At 41.0% G+C, this 27,444-nt stretch overlaps 1 protein-coding gene and 1 long non-coding RNA gene across 19 annotated transcripts in view; one reads left to right on the forward strand and one right to left on the reverse strand.

The window, feature by feature from the left end:
- The window catches only part of ptprsa (protein tyrosine phosphatase receptor type Sa), a 231,861-nt gene that overhangs the window by 61,538 nt on the left and 142,879 nt on the right, over positions 1 to 27,444 (forward strand). The window lies entirely within an intron of this gene.
- Positions 16,078 to 19,573, reverse strand: LOC143412720 (uncharacterized). The gene is made up of 4 exons (XR_013093264.1): positions 19,119 to 19,573; positions 18,610 to 18,760; positions 18,153 to 18,238; positions 16,078 to 17,563 (listed from the first exon to the last, which is right to left on the reverse strand). It is a non-coding gene; the product is annotated as an uncharacterized LOC143412720 (long non-coding RNA).

A 27,444-nucleotide genomic window follows, 5' to 3' on the forward strand; every position in this document is an offset into this window, starting at 1 on the left:
CAAAAAATGGCTCTAATTCCTCACATTTAATCACCTTGAATTAAAGTTGGTTGGTTGGACTTTATTTACTTTACTTCATTTGCAAGGTTGTAAAATATTTAGCAGTTATGACAAAACCAAAGCATCAATCAACACATTTATTTTACTCAAGAGGACACAACGATATCACACACTTAATTTGTCTATTTTTTTTAGGCTTTTAGGACCACTTTCTTACTAGCCTGTGCCCTGTTTATTTTATTTAAATCCAAATTAGCAGAGTTTTGGTGGCATCGAGTGCTTTGAAATTATTCACATTGCACTTGACGCAACAACACAGTTAATAACAGCTGCTCTAAAGTGACTGTTGCGGTAGAGAGAAAGAGAGAAATGCGGCACGTTATGCAGAGGCGCTGTTGCACTCACAGCTAATTGTGTTTATTCATTTTAATTTGCTCCGAGTGCTAAATCAGTGCTCTTCTAGCGACACGAGGTGCAATTAGCTCGACTGTGAAAACAGGAGGCAGTGTGTCTTCTAAAGTGTCCCCTCCTCTCCTCTTTGATTTGTGTATTATCCATCCTTTGTCCTTCACATTTCTTCCTACTTAACCAGGCTGGAAACGCACTCGATAAAAGTAGCATCTAACCGCTTCATAATGTGAGCGTCACCGTGCAAGCAGTGGGAAGATTACATAACTTGTCGCAAAACTAAAATTCAATTTGTTTTTAGAAAAAAAAGAGGTGTCATTGGGGTTTTTTGCCAAGTTTTTGATGGGTCATATATTAAGGAGATGTACAGTTTAAGGAAATTTTAATGCATTAAAGTACTTGTTTGGCACTCTTTGTTGTTTTGTTGCATGATGAATGTTTGCAAAAACCCCACAGCATATCGCTTTTTCTGCAATGTGTGGTGCACTGCATTACATACCATGTACCTGTTTTTGAGTTTTGAAACAAGTCAGATCAGACCTCTGTTTGTGCAGGCCCAGTTACCAAGAAACACCTTCTGCTTTCCTGAGAGAGAGAGAGAGAAAAAAAACAAGATAAAAAGATAAGTGCAAACTGCAGGTTGGAAGTTTTCTAGAAGATCTCTTCAATTCACTGGATCCTCCTGTTTTCGACTTGTCCACAGGTGGAGACACACGAGACTTGTGACTTGCAGAGAATGTTTGACTATTCGCTCAGACACCATTGTTTGGATGCCTTAGGTCTAAAGTTTGTAGCTCAATTCCCTTTAGAATTTTGTTCTGAACTGGCGGGGAACCCCCAAAAGTCACAGTTTACCCACCAACTGAAGTCTAAAGGTTACCACTCCAAAGAAAGCCATCAATGGATTTGAACAGAGATGACACGGGTTGAGAGGCATGGGGCCAGATAAGACAAGGCTGTGATAACGTGTGTGAACTCAGCAGCATTGATCTGTTTCTGGCTGACTTTAAGTCCCCTTTGCATCTTGGTTGTCTCTTGGGCTCCTCTGGTGTTTTCTCATCCTTGGTTTTCTTCATGCCTCTGTCTTCTTCACTTAATTTGTTTCTTTCCCTCAGAAATCATTCCCCATTTTCCTATTTAGTTTTCTGGCTTTTGACACAACTCCAAACTGTCCAGGTGTAAAATACCAGGGATTAAGATAAGATTCAAAACTCTTCTTTTTCTCTATGTGTCACTCGTGCATATTTGAATCTGTATGTCACGCCTTTACTTTTTTCCTGATTGCATTGCTTTTTTTAAATTTATCATATCATTGGCACATTTATACCTGAATATTATATTTCCTAGAGATATGCCTTAGTTGGAGAATGTGCAGTCATATTATTGTGTTGTATGCAGAGGTGAAGGTAGACCGTCATGAACGTACTAATCTCTGCCAGACTATCTGCTAAAGCTTTTGAGAATACATAAGCACACTGCAACCTCCCCAGCTTCCTGCCCATCCCGTTTGGTTCCACCAGGTTTTAGAAAAATGATTCGCTTCAGCTCCTTCTGATGAAGTGACAGTAATCTGCTTTTGACTACAAGCAGGAGCAGACCTTCTGTTGATGCCTGCTACTTTCTCATACAGTTCAGTCTCGTGTAAGATGTAACACCCTTGAACAAGCAAAGCGCCTGAGAGAGAAAACTGTACTAGACAGAGTTTTTACACAAACACCAGTTTACTCTCATTTCCCTATGGCCCTGAACCCATCCCCTTTTATAGTTATAGAGTTAATGTGAACTCCTGCCTCATGGTGAGAAGTAATTAACAGTCTGTGACAGCCTACAAATGGGTGTGTCTGGTCCTGTCTCTCTGCCTGCATCCCCTATGGGGGTCTCCTGATGCTTGCTGTTGGGCTGTTCCTATGTTAAGTGTGATTACCAGCTGGCTTCTCCCAGATTGATGCACTGAGGTTCCCCTTGGGGTGTCTGCCTCCTTCTCGTCTTTGCAAAATAAGTCTGGCAGGAAAGGCTGTCCTGTGCTCTGGCAGTTTGACCCCTGTGAGGTTTTACACAGGGGTGGTAGTCTGTTTATGTTTGTGTGTGTTTGGGGAGGTTAAACCTGACGGATTCAAACAGGTTGCAGTTAGCTCATTTAAACCCTGCTCTTGTAGGCCATTCGATGGGGCACATTTGACTGTCTGCACAAAACATCTGAGAACTAGTTTTAAGAAACAATGTAGTTTGAGTCAGTTTGTGCTTTGTAAGGTAAAAACTTTTCTAACACTTCACCAGGAATGTGTCTACCATCTTGTCTGTCCATTTAAGAATGTTTTAACTTAACATACTTAATGTCTTGTTGCACTCAGCATTCATAACCACATTTAATTTCGCTACTGGTGCTTTGCTGAATGGACAGTCTAACTTGTGCTTCACTGACAAAGACTGATTGATTTGTTAATGTTCTGCATCGTCCCTCCATTTCTTACAAACTCCTCCAATTACATATACAATTGATAGAGTAAGCAACCAGCATGATGAGACCAGCTTTTATATAAATGTGCCAAAATCGAACTTTTTTGCATTTGGATCAAGCTTTAGCTTGAGAATAATGCTGCAGCATCTTTCTTCTGAAAACAACCTGGATTTGATGTTGAAAAGGCTGCACAATGCACACACAAAATCCAAACAGTATGCAGTTATTGTTGCATTTATTGCTAATTGAAACCGTGTTAGTGTATTCATACATTAGCAGAGCATTGTTGAACCTTTTTTTTTATTCTAAGGGTCACAGCTTTAACTAATTCATGCCAAACATGGGCTTATCCCAGGTTGTTGCTCCAGTGTGGTGTTGTAATGAGATGTGAGTGGGTTTGTGTGTGCATGTGTGTGCTAAAAAGCTGTTAATCCGCTGCTGCTTATTGTGCAGACACAGAAAGCTCAAGGCAAGATGGCTTGGCACCATTCAGATGACTCACCCCCCATCACCACCACACCCCATCTGTGTCCCCACCACTACCACCACCACCACCCCATCCTTTTGTTCCTGCCCTCTCCACCACATGCACAACCTCACCCAAACTTTAGGGGACATCTGTTACAAGGGGAAAAGAGAAAAGGAGCGGAAAGGGAGGGAGGAGGAGAGCGCAAGGAGGTACTCTTAGCTAAGGGGTGGCGGGTGAGGGATGGAGGTTGCAGAGAAACACGTGTAATCAGGGTAGTGGGGGTTGTCATAGAGTAGAGAAAGGGGAGTGGGGTAGCTAAAGAGGAGTAGGCAGATAATTGATGGATGGAAGTAATTGTGTGTAATGCAAGCAACGAAACATGGGCCTCTGGGAAAAAGAGAGATTGAGAGGGAGAAAGAGAGGAAGCTAGTGAATTGCAGTTGGGGGGGTGTTAAAGAGAGGAAAGGGAATAATGAAGAGAGGCAGTGTGCAAAAATTAGGAGGCTAGGGAGAGAGATAGGGAGAGAATGAGAAAATGAATAGAGGGAGCATGCTTGAAGAGAGGGAAGCAGGAAAAGCAGAAAAAGGGAGGGGGCTGCTGTTCCATTGCATCATGCAGTGTGAGCTGGGGTTAAGAAGGAGTAACTACCTGCCTGTCAGGCTGATTGTTCATCCCTATGCATCAGGGGATACACGTCCTGGTTTATGAGAAATGGTGCAGATTCACTATGTGGGCCACTTAACCACAGAAAATGGCTGCATGTGCATCACTGGGAATACAAGCAGCGCTGGCAGTTTGGGCATTCTTCAGTGGTGATGATTGCTATAGATGCAGATGATGCTATCGCTTCCCTTAGTACAAGGAGGCCGTTATTAGATATTCTCATTTTACGCACTCTGTTTGCAGTCTGGCTCACTGGAATCATTTGTTTTGTATTAATAATCCCCCTACCACAACAAACCCCTTCCATCCAAAAGCCCGATCATCAGGCTTCCTCAATAATTACAACTTCTGCAGCCCGGGCGCCTTTTCAAACGGCACACTGCCTCATATTTCAGTGAAATGGAAACAAAGCCTATGTGCTCCAGTCTTGATACACAAATTACAGCGTACCAGTGGCATGTCAAAGAGAAAGAAGACAGCGAAGGCACCAGAAGCAAAATGCATTGAGTTTCCTCTCACTTTCTCACAGTGTAACACAAGCTTGTCTCCCAGACGGGGAAGAAAAGTTTGTCAAGCGCATCACGGTGGAGAGAGTAAAACCTTCCCCAGCCCCTGGGAAGATAGAAGGTGACATTTGTATGTAAATGGAGACAGACACTCTCCACTGTATTCCAGCTGACAGGAAACAGAGTGGGCAACCTGGTGTTTTCTTTTCTTTTTTGAAAAGTTGAAGATTTTGTTGTTTCTCTGACATTTGTTTTCTGCTTCAAAGATGAATAAAAAAAAATGCTTTACACAGCGTGGTTGTGTTTATAAGGAAATGCTCTTGTGCAGCTGTCTCACAGATACACATGTGTACACACACACGAACACACAGGCAAAGACTCAGTTTTCAACTGTTCCTTTAATCTACATACAGGTAGGTTTCTTTGTGTTTTTATGGTCTAAGGTCCAAGCATTGGCAGATTAATAGAAGTTGTTGCCTGGTTTTTATCACAGGCTGCTTTCTTTGGTTGATGCAGGTTTTATAGATTCAGAGATCAAAATAAATTAGGGCTGGAAAAGAATGAAGAATAAACCAAGCAATCCCAATTGGGCTGTAGCACCTGCAGTGGCTGGCCTCCTAATTAACTCTCGAGTCTCGGTGTCGGAGAAGATAATCCTGATTAAAAAGTGATTGAGATTGGAGGAAGAATGACAGCAGCCCAATCAGAGATACCAGTCATGGCTGGGGAGATTAGCACCAGGGTGGTGGTGGGGAGGGGGGTTACCCCCTTGCTGCTGTCGCCCTTTTGTTTGTGGATCAAATCCAGGGCAGAATAACAGATTTATTTTTTTTACTTCTGATTTTTGTACCACAGGGAAGATTGTCTAAGACACCAAACTGTCTTATAATTTTTGTGCTTTTCTTCGTTGTAGTTTTGACAATACAGAGCAATACATAGTAGCTAGTTACTTATTATATGAAAACTTATTTTCTATCGCTAAATTAAACGGAAAAAAAAAGCTTTAATGATTGCAATTTAAGTAGTGTTTATTGCAGACCTTGCTCTGTCATTTGCTTAGGCTATATAGCTATATAAATGAGACAGCTAATTTGGCATCTTAGGCATGTTTTCGGGAGCAGAATTTAATTGAGGTGAAGGTGTTTCTCTGGGATTTCCTGGTTGGTATAAACACATCTGACACCTGTGGTCTAAAATCAGTGATCATAAAGTTGATTTTGAGACAGAAATTCAAATAAAGCACTTCAGTTACTCTGGAATAGACTGAAGTATTTTTCCTCTTGAGTGTCTCTCAATGTCGTTGCATGTGTAGTCTAAGAAGGCTGTTTAAATCTATCCAGTTTAAGGTGTAAAATTTAAACACCTGTTAGGTTATCTGGTGAAAGACGGAATCAGAGTAGGAGGAATGTTTATGGATTTTCTTTTTAGGGGGAAACAAATAAAGCTGTTATCAGAGTCTATTTGTCGTCGATGTGAGAAGATAGTGAGGGGGAAGCAGAGCCAGCACTGCTCAGATTCAGCTTGCAGCCTGATGCCACCAAGTGGGAACTGGAAGAGAAATACACTTCAGAGACAGGGAGACATCATATATTCCTACATGACGATATCAGGACCATTGTCATCCAACTGAAATCTCACCATACATCAGTGAAATGATCACGTTTTTTCAGGAAAATCTGAAGTGAGATTTACAAAACCATATTTCATGTTGTATCTGAGTGATGTCCCTCATCTGCAGCAATGATGCTTCTTGTCCACTCCTCTCATTCTGTCTTTCAGCCAAAGGGATAGATGGGAGTTATTTGGTGATAAATCCAGTCCCTGTCCCCACCCCTTAGGGCAGCCCCTGTGACATTTGTCATTATACCCTAATCTGTAGTCTCAACAGGGTGCAGGATAGGCCTGAAAGCATGAAAGGGAAGACAGAAGTGGGTTTGGCATGGAAATAGGGGTTGCTGTTCGCAGTCCCATCATAGTCGCCCTTGGGTTAGTGTAGTGGAAAACCAGGGAGAGACTGAAACAATAAAAGCAAATGACAGTGAGTTTGGTGTGTGTGAGAGTGAAAGAGAGACAGGCAGCGAGACTGCGGGCTGAAGGGAAATGGAGACAGCAGTTTAGAAACAGGAGGTAGATGGAGAGCAGTGGGTCTCCCATTTTCATGGAAATAAAGGAGCACTAATGAATTTGAACGAGTGCCCTCCAGGGATATACCATAAGGGCAAAAATAGGAAGAAGCAGATTGGGGTTTAGGAGCTTTTTAAACTACAGCCAAACTGTCTTTTAGCACACAGGGGTGCACCCAATTCTGCAATCACTAAGATGGCCGCCACCCCACTTGCCAACTGCCGTGGGATAGGCCCGTGCCAGGACCCAGAGAGGATTTGGTGCCAAAGGAGATGTGCCTAACTGGGCAGACTACATTACCTCCCTCAGCCAACACCTATCTAGCTCAGTTTTATTTACCTCGTTTGTGCAGCATTGTGCGTGTTTGTTTTGACACATTGCTGTGTAACAGTATGTGGTACAGTGGGCCTATTTTGTAGTATAATATAGTAGTAGCTGCAAATGTTGATTAAGGGATAGCTTTCCCTTTGTAGTAGCCCAGAGAGTGTTAAGTTTAAATTGCATTCAGTGACAGGTCCATGAGTATTTGGACAGTGACACAGTTTTTGTGTCACTGTCCTGTAAACCACCATAGTGGATTCAAAATCAAGATGTAAATGATCTGATTTCAGCTTTAATTCAAAGGGGTACAGTATTCCATTAGGTTTTCAGCAAATATGATCCTTTTTATACATCTACAATCAAAAGGCAGTGTTATGAATGTAAATATAGACAGGTTTAAAATGGGTTACAAACAACTCAAGATCAGGAAGTTCTTGGTTTATTTTCTGTAAGAAAGCAAATGCACCTGTCTAACTGAGATGTAATCAAGATTCATTTGTATCAGAATGATGGAAAAAGAAAGGTATTTAGAAGGAAACACCTTATGGTCCAAAGCATACCACATCATCTGTCAAACAGGATGGAGGCAATGATATGGCCTGTTATGAGCATTTTTGGCTGCCACTGGAACCGGGTCACTAGTGTTTATTGATGCTGTGGCTGCTGATAGAAGTAGCAGGATGAATTCTGTTGTGTACAAGACTATACTCTGTGCTCAGATTCTGACAAATGCCGCAAAACTGCTTCACAATGCAAATGGATAATGACCCAAAGCATTCTGCAAAGCAACCCAAGAGTTTCTCAAACCTTTATCAAAAATAGTATATTCTTCAGTTGCCAAATCAGTTACCTGACTACTCCAACCCAACAGAGCATACTTTTACTGAAGACAAGTTACTGAAGTTAGTAAAGACAAAGTGAAGGCAGAGAGACCCACAAATATCAGGAACTGAATGTGGCTGCAGGACCGGCCTGGTAGAGCATTTCAAGGGAGGAAATAAAGCATTTGGTGATGTCATGCAAATGATTTTCATCCAAGTATAAAAACAGTCCTCATATTTAGTCTTTAAAAATGCGGAACCGTGTATTAATACATTCCTAAACTGCTGGTGCAATGAGTTTGCTACCCACTTGAGTTAAAGCTGAACATCCGCATTTAAATGACGCATTGACTTAAATTTCACTGTAGTACTTTCTGATACTTTTGGACCATAATATATGAGCAGTTTACACCAAACCCCACATTTAATCATCAGTTTTTCATCTGAACAATGTTAGAAGTCTTGGTTATCCATGGAGCCGACATTTAACAAAGGTTTTAGTACTCAAAGGACTCTGAGTTTGCCTGGAGTCTGCACTTACATACCTTATCTATCATTTTTACAACGTGTTGTTTTACCACACGAAGAGACCAACTGCTGCCTGTGGCATCTACCCCCATGTAGAGGTAATGGTCTTGCCCCCAGGCCGTGAGGCTAGCCAGTTAATAATGAAGTGGGCCCCTCTATTGTAAATCACAGAGGGAACTTGTTTGGCTGGTGCCTTTGGGAGCATTGCTTATGAGTAGCATTATGTTATGAATGGCAGTCTCTGCTCAGTGCAGGCAGACGATCAGGGAAAGAAGGAAAGCAGCTTTGAACGTGATGGATGGTGGGATCGTAATATTTAAGGGTTCCCTATTATGGTCATTTTAGCTGAATTTTGATTTTTCTGCATTTCTTTAGTATTCACAGTTCAATCCTCGTTTATCTTAAACTGGCTCCCTCACTTTATCCTGTATGAAATTGTTTTAGCTTCTTTTAAGCCTTTCTCCCAAAAGGGCGCATTTTTTCTTTTCTGAATATCTGCAGAGCCCAGTGTTTCTTAGCACCGCCTTTCCTCTTGCTATGTTTTCCCCAGAAAACAAAGTTTAAACCTTTTAAGAAAGGTTAACCTTCTAAGTAAGCAATGAAGATTAAATGCAACTGTATACAATGCAAAAGTGGACAGCACAAATGTACAGAGAAGCTAAAATTACAGCAGGATATCTCTGACTGATAAATATTAGACTGGCACACTGTGGAACATGACAGTCTTAGTATGCATTATTGTCATTTATTATAAATGAGTATTATTATTGTTATTATACTCAAGTATTATTATACCTTTAAAGTACTTTTAAAGACGGGCTGTTTCCTTGGAATAAACTGTGGAGGTGCCTTGAAGACACAACCACTGGAAAACCGTGCTGCGCTGACGGCAGCGTGTTTGAAACAGAGCTCTTGAAAGCACATAACAATTACTTTCACACAGCAGAAAAAATCAAAAAAGCAGAATAGGTCCCCATCAAAAGAGAAACTGAAGAACTGAGACTTGAAATGTTCTGTCATATCTGTGTGCAGTCTGAATCGGTCTCTGTTTTATCCCTGTGGGATACTGGTATTTTCATTCAATATAAGGCTTGGGTGAAAAACATTTAGCGCTTTGAGCCAGCAGATACATGTGTGATGCAGAGCTACTCAATTTACTCTATGCTCATTTTGCATTGGACCCATGAGATATAGACACCCTGTATCTCAGTGTTGATGGATTTGAAAACCTTGGTTATAAACCTCAGAATCACTCTAAATTACATGAGATTGCATTGAATAATTACAATTTTAAGCTTTACTTTATCATCGGTCCATATGCACGCTTCTCCTCTTAATCACACAAGTGTGCATAATATCTCTTTCTCTGTCTCTCTCTTTGCTCTTTTTTGTTCTCCTGCTTATTTCCCAGCAAGGCAAATAAATAATTTTAGGTGTCATTGATTGCTTCCCAGTGCTGAGTAATCAAAGCAGGGCAGTATTTGACCCACACTGAACCCAATGCTAAGCAGAGAGATGTGAATGGTTAGCTGATGCTGGTTTTGTTGTAAACAAGAGTATACTGGTGGTGGCCGATGGCTGCCTTCTCTAGTCCTACCAGATGTTTCCTCCTCTTAAAACATAGTTCTTCCTTCCCACTCTTTGTAACTTTAAAAAAACCGACAAAATCAAGAGTCACATCTTCATAGCACTAACAAAATAAATACATTTGCATGGCCTTGGGGCTAATATGTAAATTAATTGTGTACAAAGTAAAGACATGCAAACTTTCGAGAAAGGTGGGAAAGTGATTTTTTTCCCCTCTATGCAGTAAGCAGTGAAAGTGTGATATTTTTGTTAAATTGCCCCTTGCATGCTGACAGCCAAGCTTACGCCTATCAGGCAGGCTGGAGTTGAACATAGTAAGTTTAGAGAAAGGAGCCAAGAGGAACCTTGAGGAACCTGGGCCGGTTATTTTTCTTCATTTCAAGCGTGTCCTACACTTCAAAGTGGGAATTTCACACAAAATGTTCTGGTTTTTACCCCCTCCTCTGCTTTGTGTCGAATTTACGGCACATAAAATGGGTCTGGGGAGACTTTGTCAGAAGGTATCAGTAACCTAAGATGACTCTGCATGTATGTGTGTGAGTGTGTTTTTGGGCAGCTTGTAGGGCCCTATGTAGACGTGCACGTCTGTGTGTTGCGCATATCCATAGAGGCCTGCAGTTGCCTGAAGTGGTGGTCTGACTTTTGTTAATGAGATGGAATCCAGAGAGTGCCAACTATGTGTGGAGTCATGGCTAGATAGGTCTGACCCCGGTGGTTTTACGGTTAAAAAGAGGGATTGGTGAGTAAGCCTTTTCACTTGTTGAAGTCGGCAGCTGTGCTGAAAAAAGCAGAAATTAAAATTCTCAGAGTCTTTCAAATGAAATATGCAACAACTGTAACACAATTCCAGTGTACTAATGACTTTGATATCAATGAGATAAAAGGTACCCATGGAGTGAAATGGCTGGCATACCACTGCAAATGAGCTTTTGCTTGTGTGCATATCGCTTTTGTGCGGAGAGGATTCAGTGGCTATTAGCCCGTTCAAGCACCTTTAATTTTTTTTATACCAGGTTTGTAATTGAAACCTCTACTTGATGGCTTTCACTTTTAATAGCTGAAGCCAGCGCTCGCATGCAAACAGATAAGGCTGTCCTATCCAAAATAGAGTTATGTACGTGAGCGCTCACACATATTGTTACTGCTCAACCGTACCTGTGTGTCTGTATTAGTGTGTGATCCTAACATAATTTAACAACAACAACCATCTGTGCACATGAAGGTTGTGCTCGCATTTCACATCTGCAAACCTCAGTAGGTATGTGGAGAATATTGTAGCATTTAACTGTAACCAGTTTTGGGTTAAGGAATGTGTCTGCCTCCTGCTTGGCCTATCATATGATTCCCTCAGAGCTTATCATCTCGCTCCATTTTCACCCCTAAGTGAGTGCAAACAGGGTTACTCGGTGGTGGTCAGTCATCCCTTCGTCCTCATCATCATGTGACTTTGGCTCCTGCCCTTATGACTTCAATTTATCTCCTGGCCCAACAACAGTGTAATCGAGTCTTGAAGAACAAACAGGAGGACACCTTGCCGTCTAAAAGTCACACAAGACATGTTGCAATTTAAAATATTCTTTTGCTATGTTTTTATGCTGCAAATTCGATTTGATGTGCTTAAGATGTTTGCAAGAGTTCAAATCCTTGCCCACCAGCATCCAAAGCATTCCAAAGAACTCCCTCCTCCATGAAGCCAATTTGCACTTGAGCTTTGAATAGCAGCCAAATGTGCAAGCTATTTTTACCCAGAGTCCATGGTCTCACTTGATCTGAGTCGGTGCAGGTCGTTAGCTGAGGCGATTGCATGCACTTGACCTGTTGGCCCCGGGTAGCATAGGCACACAGCACTGGGCGCTGAGAAAAGAGGGCGGAAGAAAGAAGAATGTTGAGGTGTGTGTATGTGTGTTTTATAAGCAGGATCTTATTTTATTAGGAAGGAAGAAGAGAGACGGAGGCAAAGAGTAGGAGGTAGATTTGAAGGAGGAGGAAGGTAGATACAGTGATTTCTTTGAGACCAAAGCTTCCAGCCCTATCAAGGAGAATACTGGAGAGGGAAGAAAGGATTGCATGAAAACAAGAGGGCAGGAAGTGAGGAAGACAGATTGTGAACGCAAATTTTAAAAATCCAGAAAGGGAAAAGGAGAAACCAACAAGCAAGTGTCAGTACGCTTACAGTTTAGCATGTCAGTGCATTGTATGGTATGGAACAGAAGGCACTGGAAGGACATGGCTGACTACTCTATAACAGAAATGCTCTCCTTTCTTTATCCCTACTTTCTTACTTCTTTCCCCTCCCCCATTATTAAGAAGAAAAAAGAAGAAGGGAAATGTGTTTTAGCTGTAATCTTCAGCTTTGATGCATTCGGTTACAAAACTTTCCCCCTTATTTCAGGTCATCCATTTCTAACTCGGCACCTCCTTCCTCGCTTACTCTGCCTCAACTGGAGTTGGTGTCTTTGGATGACCTCTGCGGTGGAGGAAAATGGGCTAAAAGCTGCAGATCGAAATAGTATCAGCTGATAAAGGCAGCAGGTGATTTGGAGTGCTATATGCACTTGAGGCAAGATTTGATTTCTCGCTTGCACTGAATTCAAAGGTTTCCTACTGACTATTACGGTCCTGTTTAATTCTATTTGAACTCTTCTCATGAGTAAACATGGCACCATGGTGCAGTACCATTTGGCTTGTCAGGACACAGCTCCCCCCCACCCCCACCCATCACTTTCTGGGCTGATGTCATGCTTGTTGTAGTGCTGTTGACACAAGGTGAATTATGTTCCCCTCTGCTTTCATCTAGCAGCATCCGACTTATCACCTGGCACTCCACAAGAAATCAGATGACACCTCTTGATGTTAACTTTGGTTGCAGCATTCCTCCCAGCAAATATCAACCCAGCATTCAGTCAGCATAAAGTACCGCCACCAAGCTTCCCTTCCGCCCTCTCTCCCCTCTCAAACTAGTGACTGTGATGGTTACCAGCTCAGTTAAGCATGCTACGAAATTTAGTTTGCAGATCCTCAGTGCTCACCTTTCCTTCAGCATTGGCCCTCTATTATGGTACACTGGCAGTTGTTGTCACCTGATGCTATCATCTTGTCCTTCACACGCCGACTCAAATTTCACAGCACACCGCAGTTTTGACAAACGGGGACTTTACACTGTCAAACAAGTCAGCCCCTTGGAGAAGACTGTTGATTGGATTAGCATCAAGACATTGCCATGGCATTTTTAGGAAGTAGATGGAACAGCTGTTGACAATTTAAGTTGTGCTTGGGACTGAAATGTTTTTTTTGCAGCATGGTAGCATCTTCTGACAGAAACCTTGCTATATTCATTTCCTTACTCCTTTCGAGTTGTTACACCTCAGGTGTGTTGTGGTTCCCTGCAGCACTGCATTTAAGGAGAACTATCTCCTTTGCCACTAAACACCTTCGTGCATCCATGATTACCTGAAGTACTCCACCGATTGACACTATAAATGCTATCACATGATATTTAGATGTGAATAATTGCAGTCAAAGTTATGTCGTGTAGGAACTCACCTTTGTTCAAAGCTGAGGGTGACTGAACCTGTGCACGATCCAGTCCCACAGTTGTTTCGGAGCTACATTTAGTCTGACAGCTTTTGCTATACTTAGCCCCAGTGGACTATTCCAACAAGGTGAAAGGGTTTGGGCTACATTTCTTTATTTTCTTGTTTTTCTGGGAGGATTTTCAGGAAGGATGCAAACTGTTTTCAAACAGGCTGCTTTCACGTTTACACAGTTCCAAACTTTTTCTCATGGGACAGAAAAGCTACATGAGAATATGGTAAACAAAAATACTGTGTCGAAAAAGACAAAAACTGTAAATTAACAGCTTACAGCGCACCAGTGGTTGGCTGTGGAAAGTAAAGCAGGTCACCTACTAATCAGAAAGTTGGTGGTTCGACCCCCATCTGCTCCAGTCTGCATGAAAAAAGTGCAGGTATGAATGGGTGAATGACGCAAGTTGTATAAAAGCGCTCAGAGTAAAAAAGTGCTATATAAGAACCTGTCTGTTTACCAGTGTTATACAGGTATACAGATGGAGTTGATTCTCTTGCTCAGAAGCATGTGAGCTGCAGGGGTGGTAGAACAGTTTGTCATGAGTATTGGGTTTGTGCCAGAAACCTGACCAGAAAGGGCTTTTTCTGAGACATAATCCACTTAACATCAAGACTGACATGTCTATGCAGTTAGACTTGGCGTGCATACTGGTACATTAACTTTGGAAAAAAAATCATGTGACAACTGGGAAACAACCACCAACACAGTACTCACAAGTTTCCTAGTGAAAAAGGCCATGTGGATCAAAGGACCTATTGCTACAGAGACCTAAATGTATATTTTCAGGCCAATAACAGCTTAAAGGGTAAAAAAAACAAAAACAAACAAACTATAATATAAAGATGCCTTCGCCCTTAGTGCTATCTTGCATTCCTGACAAAATGCCAAAAATGTAAAGATAGGATAGAAAACAAACATGTTTGTTTGGGGTTATTATACCCTGGAGTCATAATGTTTTAATTTGGCTCAGCCCCCATAACCCCCCTCCTCCCAGTTGTGAAATTTCTGTGGCCTGCCGCCGCGTAAACAAAACACATTTAGCATAATTGCACCTTTGGTGTAGGCCTCTCTTCAAGGCAAGGTATTGATTTTCTCTGTCCCTCTGTCTCTTTCCCACTCCGCTCGTTGTTTTTGTTCTCCTCAGCTTTATTTTCCCTTTTGCATTCCTCAGCCAGAGCGCTCGATCCTTCAGCTTCTCTACACCCTCCCTGTCTCTCCTGCCCTGGATGGCGCTCAAGTGGAAAAATAGTACCGTAACAAGAATGCAATTCGATTACAGTTGCCAAAATAATGCTCACCTTATTGACCCTGAAAGCCTGTTGCCTACTGGCCCATCTTAGTTCTGCGTTAAAGTTGCAATCAAGTGCTGTGCTCAAAAAAAAAGAAAAAAGAAGCACTTGCAGCTGTGATTTGCAGCGTTGATTTGTTAAAGGGCACAACAGCAGCTTTGCAGCATGTGGGAGGAATCTTGCAGACGGCTTCCTCTGTGAAATTGGAGATGAGTGCAATGGAGGTGTTTGGAGTCCTGCAGAGCATGACGCACGTATATGCAAACTTTTGAACAGACAGTAGGTCTGTTAGGACAGTAGTGTGATGATTTATCTACAATGAAACATAATTAAATCGAACATTTTCCCCCCCTCTGGACAATCTGCCGTGTTGCTTCTTTGCCAGCAGGATTTGCAGTGCTTCCTCGCTCTTCTCAGTGCACTGGTTTCTGTCTCAGTGTCTTATCATTCCTAAATGATCTGGTAACTTCCTCCACTCTTTAATTTACAAGCCACGGCAGGGCCCAGAACCTCATGGACATTTTTACACTGATCGAAGAGCAGAGGCTCGGTGTCCGTTTCCATCCGCGTCTCATCTCAAAATCTTTTTCCAGCTTGAGTTTGAAAGCTTTCGAACGCGTTCTCTCCCTCTTCTTCATAAGAAATGTACACATCAGTACCGTTTCCACCCTGGGTAACATGGTCTTTACACATTTCTATAGTTCAGAAACATTTCCTGAACTTACTTTTAAAAAGATTTTTTAGAAACTATTATGAAGTAGAGAGGAGTAATACATTTTTGTGTGTTTGAGTGATCACAGGATGTCAGCTTATTGTGGAAGTTAATGCAAAAGTCTCTTTTTTTGCTTTTGCATATGAAAACCCCAGTTGATGCAATACATTTTGCCAAACGGATAACTTCTCAAATGTGAAGCAGTCTGATTATCTCCCATGCAGCTTCAACTTCAAATGAAAAACCACTGTTACAACTAGTCTGAGGACCACAAGGCAGTTCCTGCTTTTCTATTTTGATTCTCAATGTTTGAAATCGTCCAATACGCCTTCCGGGGCTGAAGGGAAAGGTTACCTGTAGTGAGTAGTGTATGTCCTCCGTACTTATTTCCATAGTGCACCTCATTCCCTTACCTCTTGGATGTTAAGTGGAGGTTGAGTGGTACCAGTAGAGGTTGAATATTGGTTGTAGTCTTTCTGTGTAAATTGTCAGCTTCTCATGAATTTTTTATTCACACAGAGCAAGATTGGGGTAAAGAGAGGGGATGTTAGTGCATTTAAAATGGCTGTGTTATACACTGAAAAAAATATGTTGTTGGATTTACTTAATTCAATGGTGGACATTTGTTGCACACAGATGTTTTGCTTCGGCAGCAACTTAAACAATTGAGTTAAATTAACACAATTTATTCATGTTCAATAAACCTGTGCAATTTGTGTTGATAAAATGTGACTTAAACATGTTTTGATGAAGTAATTTGAGCTCTTGGAATATTTTAATCCTTCACAATTTTCTCACGTTATCCCAACACGATTCAATAACTTTTACCCAATACTACTTGGTCACTTAAATACTACATGTTATCTTCAAATTACATTTTGCTATTATATTCTAGTATCAAATACACAATTTTCAAATGGAGGCCTTATAACAGATTGTATTGTTCTCTTCCAAGATGGTTGCTGGCATCCACCAGTAACCTTTCAAAACAAAATGTCTAATTTCACTGCATTGACAGTAGGTAAAGAATTAAACTGACATTACTCCTCCACTGAATCTATATAAATCAACAGTTAAATAATGTCAGTTCTTCCGTGTTCTCTGGAATCAATCACAGTAAAGAAATTAGACTGTTTCTTTTGAAAAATGTTGGGAAAGAACAAATCAAAACATTCTATTTAAGGCCTCTGACATCAAGATTCAGTTAAACAACAATTATAACTAAACAATTTGAGGTAATGTTAGTTTCCATTAACATTAAATTAGGTTACTGAATTGGCAAACACCTTCCTATTAACATTACCCATTTTACCCCAATAACTAAAGAAATTAGCACTTGCAGGTCAAAACCTTTATTCAAGAGATGCAAAAATAACATTGATACAGTGACTGTCAAAAATTACAGTACTGATCATACTGTGACATCTTGGTTCAAAACAGCACACTTAGAAATATTCAACGTTCTTTACTTCAACTGAATGAAATTGAAAATACCATTTCACACGACCCATATGGGATATTTAGACTGTATAACTGTTCACGCTACATCTCTTCACTAGTAAAAGAAAGAAAAAATACAAAGACAAATTTAAAAATGCTGCCAAACAGACAAACAGAACTTGTACAGAGCAAAAGGAAAAACAAACAAGAACAAAAAACGGCTTGTCCTCATGGCAGTTGCAGAGTATATAAAAATGAACCCTGCGATCCGTTTCTGGAATTGAGCTTCAAAAATGCAGCAGAACAAGTGTGAGATTTAAATGTCCTCTCACCTAGAGCTGGTCACCTCACATGCATAACAGTGAGCTTTCATTGCAGGAGCAGTTTTGTCTTAGTTGTGAGCTTTCCTTGAGAGCTGAGTTGCATCCAACTCCATTACCACCCATTGAATCACCTCAAAAGTGTAGCAGAGTTGTGATGGGTAACTCATGTTGAAGGAATAAAAAAGGTCCAAACAGCATGGCTACTGCAAAGGTCACGTTATCCAGATCTTGAAGAACAACATCAGAAAAGTCATTGCCTGGTGCATCTCTGGAGACAGATGTTCATTGTGGTTTTCTCAATCTGTGCAGTGGCCTCAGTCAAGTCCTGGTTAAACACAAAACATTTCTTTAAGATTCCTTTTTAAACTCATCTCTTTTGAATCTACCAGTTCTAATGTTAGAGTAATTTAAACCAATGCAAGCAACATAGTAAATAGCTATAGCCAAAGAGTGGCCTGCCATGCTGCCATTCATGGTCTAACAGAGTTTCTAAGAGAGGGTGAAAAACATAATAATTTCAAATGCTTTACATTAGTTTTTGTTAGAAAGACACCGGCCCATCAGAAATCCAGGTTATGTCACTCAGAAGATGTTAGAATTTAGACTTTCAGCCCCACAATTTGGTTAGCTGTTGGTCAGTTGGTCATTTTTTTCAAACAAAAGCTAATGTAAATATTGGTGGGATTTTCCTTTGTTCACTAGAATGACAAATTTAAAGTTTTTTCACACTGATGTGACCCCTAATACAGGGGTGGGGCCTCAAGGGCCGGCGGCCGAGTTCACTACCAGGCCTCATGTGAACTTCAAATTATTAAAGAGGACTACTGGTCCTAACCAGTCCAATGAGGATCAAGTGGATAACTAAATGCATTTTTAAATGTTGCAAAGCCACAATCTACTCATAAAACACTCACCATGAACTCCTGCACCAAGATGTTGCAATTGTCTTTCACACAGATGCGGAGCACTTTGATGAGGGACTCCGAGCATTAATGTCATCCTTGAGTATTATAACAAAGAAAACAGAGATTTGTGAACTTTTCAGTAGCACAGAAGAAAATGATCCCAGACAAAAACTCTTGACTTTTTAAACCAGTCAACATGCAACACCAGCATCTACAAAGCAATATCAAAAATTCCTGTTTGACATCAACTTTATGGATATATAGTTTCCAGAACATTTATTTTTAAAAAAAGATAATTTTTTCTCAGTGGGCCAGTAAATGCATGACGAAAATTATGGCATCCTTTTAGTGGAATCGGTACTCACAGGTAATAGTTGACTGTTTCAATGGATGTAGCATAAAAATCTTTTACTGACCTAATGCAATACATATACACTTTGTAGTTAAAGAATTTTAAAGTTCTTACTGTCATCATGGCAGCTACATCCTTTAGCTTTGTGCCCTGTTCCCCCGATCACTTTGCAAACACTTTCAGCAGACTGTCAGAGAAAAACTCAGCTCCGTCAGAAACCTTGACTGTATGCATGGTTGGGATGCACTGGAATGCTGCATTTTATCTGAAATAACATAAAATTATTTTGAAATAACAGCAGGCACTGTGCTTGGTTAATCAGTAATGTTTTGTTGAATAAAAACTGTGTTTCCAGATCTTATGGGATTAAAAAAAATCCAAAGATGTTTGTTTCTGATTTGCAACCCAAGAACCCACAAGTTACAACCTCATTTTAGTTCAAGTGTGCATTAATGCGAGTCCAGTAATCACCTTTCTGGCAATACATACAGGTATAAGATAAACCTATGGCAGATTTTGGATCTCTCAGTTGTATTAATAGGGTGAGTATGCATGCACCTAATAATTATAAAAAACCTATTATAATTAAGTTACAGAAACGAAAATAGAATATACTTTCTTACCATAACACCTTGAACCCACAATCCATCAGCTGACTCCTGGTGAAATGCAGAATAGAGGTCGTCTCTCAATGTGCAGCAAAAAAAACAAAAACAAAAACAAAAGGACAGCAGGTGAGGGCAGGAGGGGTAGGGATGTAAGCTAGCATAATGCCGCTGATGATATTAGCTAAAGCTGTTCAATGTCCAAAATCTCACTAACACCACGGTGCAGTAAATACACAATGTAACTGAAGAGTCAGTTGACAAATCTATTCACACAGAAAACCAAATTATGTTATGAGTGCCTCATAATTAGGTTTAATGTGATATTACGGCTCTTGTGCCAAAGACAAATTCAAATGAAAAAGCGCCAATTCTTTGACAACAGATAAAACAGCAAATAAGCTAACGGCTCTTTTTTAGCATGTTACATGGCGACACTCTAGACGTTTAACTACATTTGGCTGAAATATGGTAAAAATTGATTCAAAAAATCAAGACATACCAAAAACGTAGAGTTGGCTGCTCGACTTGACTGAGATGGATGCCTTTTTTAAACCACGATCCAAAGCCCGCGAGATGAAATCACGCGTGGTTTCACGAGATTTAACGTTGCTATCTTATTAACTTACTTCACCTGAACATGATATGAACAATTTAATACACCCTTTCTGCATATCATGTAGTTTTTACACTATATAGTTACATTTAACTTTAAAACATGATGCAATTGTGTTAAATACATGCAAGATGCTTACATAAATCCAGGAGATGGCCAGTCCCTTTTTTTCAGTGTAGTGCCTGTGCTTGTGGTCTTTTTTGTTATGGTGTCTCTGCTTCAATTTTCATCTTTGTCTCTCTGTTCCACTAAGAATTTTATACCTAATCCAATCTGCTGTATTTCATAAACAAGCCAGAAGAAATGTATGTCAAAATATATGTAAACTTAGCCTTGGTCTGCTTTTGCCTTCAGCTGTCAGCTTCCTCTAATCTCAGCCTGACACTGAGAAGTGGGAAAAGACATTTACCCATGGGCCTGTAATATCAATATAGTGCTTTCACATTTAGAACAAAAAAATAAAAAAACATGAACATGTCCATAACATTTATGAATTGCTGAGTTATTTGATTTAAATATGATATCAAATATATAAAGTTAACCAAAAATCCACTATGTACTGAACAATTCTTGTTGTTGTTTTTTCTCTTTTATTCACCTTGCTTGTGGTCAGATGTCTGTTTAAGACTTACTTCGCACAATAACATCTAACTGCAATAACAGAGATATACTCACACACACACTGCTAGATTATGAAACAGGTTCCCTGACCGGAAATGTTTTGTGGGGGATGTTTTTGTCAGTGACTAAGATTGTAGCCATTGTTTGAGTTTAAGAAGGTTTCGAGACACTCAGTAGTGGCCATGCAGCTGAACAGATTTTCATGGGTGCTGGGGTTGTTGGAGTGGTGGACCAATATCAAAATGAAAATGGGCAACAGAAGAGTAAGCGTCAACTGTGGCCACAGAAAAGGTTCTGTTAAAGTTGTAGGAATGCAGAAAATTTCAAACAGATTCCTTAATCCCAGCCTAGGTTTCTGGTAGGTACAAGAGTGCTGAACTGCATCAAAGGTTGTGCTTACAAAAGCATTCAAACTGAGGAGTCATCTCTATGAGATGTAAACCTTGTAACCTTGTGAACGTTTAACAAGGGCAGTCTCTGTGCTTTAGTGAGCTCCAAAATCTGACTAGGAAATATTACCAATATTTTACTATTCATTCGATAATTGAGTTAAAATGGCTGAACTCCATAACCTTAGATAAGAATGATAGCTTAGAAACTAGACTACAATTGTTAACTAACTGGGGATCCAAAAGCTCTTTTTGTATTGGGACTGATTGCATTTATAAAGCAAGTGAGAATAATATCAGAATTTAATGATGATGATGGATGGATACTTTATTGATCCCCATGGGGAAATTACTTGTTTTTCTCTGCATTTGACCCATTCACTCAGTGAAGCAGTGGGCAGCCCACTAAGCAGGCGCCCGGGGAGCAGTGTGTAGGGACGGTACCTTGCTCAGGGGTACCTCAGGGTAGCCGTTAAGTGGATTCGAACCGCCGACCTTCCGATCATGGGGCGACCACTTTACCTACTGAGCTATCCCTGCCCCAAAAGATCTGGTAAAGCTTAAAAGAATAAAATAAGACATTATTGGGGGGAAAAAGCTGGGTTGGGATGATAGCTGCATTACAAGTGAACGACTTCATTACAGAAATGATTTGAAATCGAAGAATGGTTAAGGGTTTGAAACTGTGAGGAGAGGATGTGGGTTTGTTGCCGTTTCCGATTGAAGGTATGGAAGTTTCCTAATTAAAGTTGCCTCAAATCTCTCAGGACAGTCATTTTCAGGTGTGCTTGGAAATTGTATTCTTGCATAACTATTGCAGGTTACAATATGGCTGCACTGCTACATTCCCTTATAAACAAAATTTTTAGCAGGGTTGCTATATTTCTAATTAGAGCTGGCAGGATGTTAACACAGGTTTAATGTGAATAGTGGCATGCAGGACAACCAACACTTAACAACCTTGTTGCATTGTGTACCCTCTGGAGGGCGGACCACAAGTCATTCAGGTGCCTATAAGTAGAGATGTACACGCAGACTCTTGTTATTTCCCCTTCCTTTATCCCAATATTTGCATCTTACATCTTAAATGCCAGGACAACTGTGATGTGATGTTGCCAAGTCTGTTAACATACATAAAACCTAATTCCCGCACAAACATACATGGATACACACAGTGTGTCCACATTCGTTTGAGTCCTTCTGAATACTCAAATGCCCATTTCCCTGCTGTACCTTTCTTTAAATAACTGAATTTGCACAGGTCAGCTGGACTTTGTTTGTATATGTGTGAAAGGGAGACGGGCCCCTCAAGTCTGGTGGTGGAATGCAGAGTGGGGGGTGGGTGGGTGAACAGCTTTTTAGTCTGACAGAGAAGGTTAGTGAGTGAGAGTGGTTCTCTGCATTCACGGACACACATGCACCTTTTACACCTCACTATAGCTCACATTATGAATAAGCTCACACACAGATGTTCACTGTTTATTCAGCCCTCATCAGCTTTGATTCAGCACTCCCTCTGAGCAGCTGCATGAAGTGTATGTGTGTGTGTGTGTTCCTCGCAGCCAGGAATTTTCTATTTTTAGCAAATTCCTGGCCTTAGGTGGTGAAGAAATTAAGACTATATTAACAGGCATAATATAGGTGAAAGAAACATTTTTTCTAGTGTTTTTTCTGTAAATCTTGCACCTTTCTGTCCCTCCTCTATGTGACCTGAGCTGATATACTGTATGTTCTGTAAAGTGATAGCAGAGGAGGTTCCCAAAATAAGGCCTAAGTGCTTCAACTCACCTGCTTTAGATAAAACAGGCACCAGAGAAAAATTTCACATCCGCATTCTCTTACACCACACGGTCTGTGAAAATATCTGCCGCTGACTTTAACTGCAACTGTCCTATTCATTGTTCAGACCAGCTGTCTGTGAGATGAAAGAATTCAGTCTCTATATAGATCACACCCAACGGTGGCTAAGGAAGACTTAAAAATGCAACGGAAACACCTCACTTATTTAGAAAGCAAAAGATAGAATATGATATGTTAGCTCACTACGAATTGACATGCTGCTTGTGTTTTAGTATTTCCATATATGTCCAGTTATTTAGTTAGATGTCCAGAGCTCAGCAGCATTAAACTAATAAAGAAATATGGGTTTGCAGTGTTTGGAATTTCAATGAACCTCAGATGCTTACTGATCGGAAAAGGGGGGGGGTAGGTAAAATTGATTTCTAGCTGAGCAAAAACAGATGCAAGTGAGCCAGTCAGCACACACACACACACACACACACACACACACACACACACACACACACACACACACACACACACATATGTCAGGAAGAATAAGCCAGCACATGTGCACAATCACAGACACTCACACTCACCCAGACTACTCATGCACCCCTGTATTCAGGAGGAAGGTTAATTGAAGGTTATAACTGAGGAGCTGAAGACGAGAGGCTTTCAGCGGTAATGTGTGTGTGTGTGTGTGTGTGTGTGTGTGTGTGTGTTTCACCTCCTTTGCTCTCTCTGACCCCCCCCCCCCCCCCCCCTTTTCTCCTCTCTCTCTCGCTCTCTCTCTCTGTCCTCCATCCAAAGCCCAGTCAAAATGTGCAGCCATGCAGATACCTACAATCTCATTAATTCAACCCATCGGCTATACCGCAGTGCTCTTTCTCTCTCCTTCTGTTCTTCTTCCATATGCAAACACTTCCTCTAAAAGGTTAATATAATCTGCCACTGCTGAGGTTAACTATCTGTGCATGCACTCTAAAGTGATGTGTCGACACATCTCTCTTTTTGTATTTTTTTCAAAAAAGTGACATTAAAAGAAGAGGAGGAAATTTTAGTTAGTAAAATGATTTGAATTTAAGCAATGTGCTAATGAAGGCCATGTGCAGTAGGTTTCCCTTTTTTTTTACTTGAAATGACTTGTTAAGTCCTTAAAAATTTAGCTACTTGAATTCAGGGATTTCAGTCCTATTGCCACAAGTATAAACACTTAGCTGTGCAGTCTGCTTTTACAAACATTTGTAAATAAATGGGCTCTTTACTGATTTTGAGTGTTGTACTGCATCACCAAAATACCCCCGCTGCAGCAAGTCAGTTTGTGAAATCTCTTCAATCGACTGTAAGTGGTAAGCATTGTGGAAGCATTTCAAAACCACTGCATGTTCAGTTACAGAACAGAGGTGGTGAGTGCTGAGGTGCATAGTGTGTACAAATCACCAACACACTGGTGACTCAGTAACTGCAGAGCTCCAAACCTTGTCTGGCATTAATATCAGCACAAAAACAGCACCGGGAGCTTCATGGCATGAGTTTCCATGGCTGAGCAGCTCCTGTAGGTACATTAAACAAGTGGCACAGTACTTTTGTCCATATAGGTTTTTGTTTAGCTCTTATTTCTTAAAGTTTTGTTTGTTTGTTTTTTTAAGATATGAGAACAAGCTGGGCCAAATGCCCCTTATGAAGTCAGACTAAACTATTAAAAGGTGTTGTTTTCCTTATTCGCTGAAACCGATTGAACGTCCTCTTAATGTTATGCTGAGTGATATTAATTTAAATATTGAATACCTGTGAGCTATAGGACGCCAGCTTTGTAGTGGCGTCCTCATCTACTTACGTGTAAATGTCAAAACAAGATAAATCTCAATTTTAAGTCTTTTGGACAAACATATTGACTTCCTGCCTGCAGGAGTGAAAATCTTTCCAGGGAAATGGCAGTGTACTTCAGTATCAAAATATGGCAGTCAATTTGTTTTTCAGCTTTTGCGCTGTTAACTGTTGGCTTGTCAATATAAAGGTGCAGCCTGTGGGCATTGGCCAGTAGTGTGGTGATTATTAAAGGATTGCTATGTGACGCAGAGCTATAATACCAAGGACAGAGCTATTTCCTAAACGTTAAGAACAGGGGGCTCAGATGATTATGTGTGTGCCTGCTAATGTGCATGTTTGTATGTATATGGTACTTTGTATTCATGTGTGTTTGTCTTTTTGTGTATGTGCGTGACACTTGTGCTCAGTAGCTCTTTGTATCAGTATACATCAGGCTTTGTGTGCATGAGCCAGTGCATGTGTATGCCCTTTTATCGTCACCCTCTTAGAGCCTCTCTCCCACACACACTCATTAAAATGTCATCCTAAGCAGGGTCATCTATTCTGTCTCTGGAATGCAGTAGGCTGGGAGGGAGAGCGCAGGAGCCATATTGAGTTTCTGGAAAAACTGGACTGTGAGGTTACAGAGCGTTTATGTAGATTTTCTCTGCATGTATGTGTGTCCAAGTGTATTTGTGGTCCTTTTTGACAGGGCAGTTTAAGTTTTCAATCACAGTTTAAATTTTGTCATATTTTTGTAGTGAAGCATGTTTTACTGTTCTTTCCTACTGCCCATGTAGATAGAGTATGAGGCCCATCGTTGGGGACTAGTTCTCAGTGGGTGATGGACTCAGTTAGGACTGCCTGATTCTGTTCACAGTTTTTGTGGATAGAATTTCTAGGTACAGCCAAGGAGTTGAGAGTGTCTCAGGGTCTCATCTCTGCTGTTTACGTTTGGTGTGGCTCTGTTAGCTTAATCTAACACAAGCTTCCACTTCTGCTGATGCAGTTCTTCAACTGCAGTTTGAGGTGGGCTGCAGAGAATTAGCACCTCCAAGTCTGAGGCCATGGTTCTTAGTCAGAAAAACAGTGACGTGCCTGGATTGGAAATAAGTTTTTGCCCAACATGGAGGAGCTCAAGTACCTCGTGGCCTTCTTCAAGAGTGAGCGAAGGAGAGAGACAAGAGATCGACAGATGGATTGGTGAAATGGCTATAGTAATGAGGATCGTGTACAGTTTCTCATGGAGAAGAGACCTGAGTGTGAAAGTGAAGTAGATTTATTGGTTGATCTACGTTTTAACCTTCACCTATGATCACGAGCTGTGAGCGGTGACTGAGAGAACGGCATTGAGTAACAAGCAGTAGAAATGAGCTTCCTCCAAATGATATCTGGTTCAATCAGTTTGGAGCGGCACAGAGGAGAGCCAGTACTCCTCCACATTGAAAGGAGCCAAGTGACTGTTTCGGGCATGTCCAACTGGGAGGAGGCTGTGGGGTAGACCCAGGACATATTTGAGAAATTATTGATCTGAGAATGTCTGTGGCTGGAGAGAGGGTCTCTGCTTGGACTTCTACCCCCACGACCCAAGCCCAGATCAGCCTCAGACAGATAGACATAGGTAGAACTTTCAATCTGTGGAATCAGGTCGTGTTACCATCTTGGTGATTTGTGGCTAGATTTAGTGACTTCCTGTACCCTTTAGCCTTTAGTGCAGCTGTTTTTGTTTGTTTGTTTGTTTGGTTTATTCTTCCCCACAAGCACATCTCTCTCTGCATTTACCCTGCTCACTGTTTCCTTTCAGTTAACTGGTAATTTTGTCAGATTACACTGCAGTTATACAAATGAATGGTTTTAAATCACAAGACCACACATGTCCACATGAATAACACAGAACATGGCTATTAGCACAGGACTAACATAGCCATGGGTGTTTGTCTTTGCAAAACAGCCTCATAGTAGATTCTATAAATTTATTATCGAATAGCGCTGAAACCAAAGCAGATACAAAGTACCTAAAAGTAGGTATGGCCTCTGCAGCATTTCTAGCACGCACAGAAAATCATTATGTTAAGATTAGTATGGGAAATTCACATCACAGCTGTCACTGGCTCCCCACTTCTTTCCCTTCTCCCTCCTATTTCCTTCAAACCCCTCCATTTCCACGGTAAACAGACAGATGAATAATTTAATCACGATCGATTAGTTTGTTTCGGGCTCAAATGTCAGGGTGTCATTTGATCACTTCCCACTCCTCCACCCCCCAACCCTACAAATCTCCCCGCCTCCTTATTACTCCGCTGGGCCAAACAACAGGCTTTCCTCTCTTTTAATTACAAGGAGGATGCCTCCCTGTCACTGAAACGTGTTTATTGAAAGGACTGCTGTTTGATCTTAACTGATCTAATTGTTTCAAATGCTTGCTGTCTCAGTGTGGGAGTCTTTGTTCTTGTGATGTGGATTTTACTCTAAATTTTAAACGCGCAGTCGTGCTCACTAAGCCCAGCAAAATGCAGCTGCACGTGTATGTGTGCGTCAGTCTCGGCCCAGCAGTCCTAACATTACCTTGTGACGACCAGCCACCATGTTGCGATTTTTCTTCTCTTCCTTTACTCATGGAGGAGTGAAAGTTAGGCAGGCAGGGGGTGGACCGAGGGAAAGGAGTAAAACAAACAAGAGAAAAAAATCGGCAGCCGAGTGATGTTAAGATGAGAGACAGAGGAGAGAGATGGATGAGGGTGGAAAGCAGCAGGGGAAGTTTGTAAAAACTAAAGAAAACAAGCGATCGTCAAAGGAATTAAGGGAGGGCATGCAGAGCAGGGAAGGAGCCTGGGTGAAGGCATTTATAGAAAACTGGAAAAAAACAAAAACATGAAAACGTAAAATCAAAAAGCCTGAGGTGGACTCACTGCTTTGGGAGATCAAACAAAGCAACTTGTTTGTGCGGAAAATCAAGAACATTACCACCCGTGCCTGATTAAAGTATGAATATAATTTATTTAAAATGTCACGTGATTGGTTGCATTCCCAGTTGTTTTGTGGTAGAGTGTCTCTGCTGTTTACATCCAAATCTGTATTCACACACTTTTAAGCTGGAGTTTGGGCTAATCAGTGTTTTTTTAACACT

Source organism: Maylandia zebra, linkage group LG15 (assembly GCF_041146795.1).
Source record: "Maylandia zebra isolate NMK-2024a linkage group LG15, Mzebra_GT3a, whole genome shotgun sequence".
Classification (NCBI taxonomy): Eukaryota; Metazoa; Chordata; class Actinopteri; order Cichliformes; family Cichlidae; genus Maylandia; species Maylandia zebra.